This window comes from Suricata suricatta, unplaced genomic scaffold, assembly GCF_006229205.1.
Source record: "Suricata suricatta isolate VVHF042 unplaced genomic scaffold, meerkat_22Aug2017_6uvM2_HiC HiC_scaffold_25814, whole genome shotgun sequence".
Taxonomy (NCBI): Eukaryota; Metazoa; Chordata; class Mammalia; order Carnivora; family Herpestidae; genus Suricata; species Suricata suricatta.
This window is the reverse complement of record NW_021871342.1, coordinates 1-799: the sequence shown is the minus strand read 5'-3', so window position 1 is coordinate 799 and position 799 is coordinate 1. Positions and strand designations below refer to the sequence as shown.

The 799-nt window shown below is 50.4% G+C and overlaps 1 long non-coding RNA gene across 1 annotated transcript; it reads right to left on the bottom strand.

The window, feature by feature from the left end:
- Positions 1-84: 84 nt before the first annotated feature.
- Positions 85-777, bottom strand: LOC115284905. The gene is made up of 2 exons (XR_003905374.1): positions 621-777; positions 85-223 (listed from the first exon to the last, which is right to left on the bottom strand). It is a non-coding gene; the product is annotated as an uncharacterized LOC115284905 (long non-coding RNA).
- Positions 778-799: the final 22 nt, after the last annotated feature.

The window sequence follows — 799 nt, the reverse complement described above, 5'->3', positions numbered from 1 at the left end:
GGTTTTAAATAATGTTTTGCAATAGCATTCATAAATTAAACTGTTTATGATATGAGAAAAAACCCACAGGTTTTTGAAAGAATGTTTTACATCTCATTGAAGCACATGTTTATTGTGTGTTGAAAGCTGTGCCCATCACTGCCACTCACTTATCCAGGCTGATGGAACAGACCCCAGCATGTGCATGTGCTTGTGGAGGAGGGAAGTCGATCCATAGAGGGTTCTGGAAGTTAAATGCACAGCACAGACAACAAATCATCACTTTACCTCACACATAATGGTCTATGTATATAAACCACATCTGAATGCAAGGGTTCAGAAAGTGTAACACCAGAAGGGGCCACACAGTAGACACGCAGAGTCATTTGGGGAAGCACGGAGCCTTCAGGGAGGGCGGAGGCACTTCCCACTGCCATGTGCCACGTCACTCAGTCTCTCTGTGGCTTGGTGTCCTCAGCTGTAATAGGGTCCCGTGTTACAGGCTCATCGTGAGGGTTATGTGCTGTGTCCATGCAGCGTGCTGAGGTCAAGTCTCACTCGCGGTGTGAACTCGGTCAGCGAAAGCTGTTGTGCGTAAACACTTGAGAAGACAGACAGGATCACACGAGGATGAGAAATACCTGCTTTGTGTTCCCTCCAGGTGTGGCAGGTGAGGCGGAGCTGCAGGTGATCCAGCCGGACAAGTCGGTGTCTGTGGCAGCCGGACAGACGGCCTCTCTGCACTGCACCGTGACCTCCCTGCACCCCCTTGGGAAGGTGGAGTGGTTCAAGGGGACAGGGCCAGGCCGGGAGTTAATCT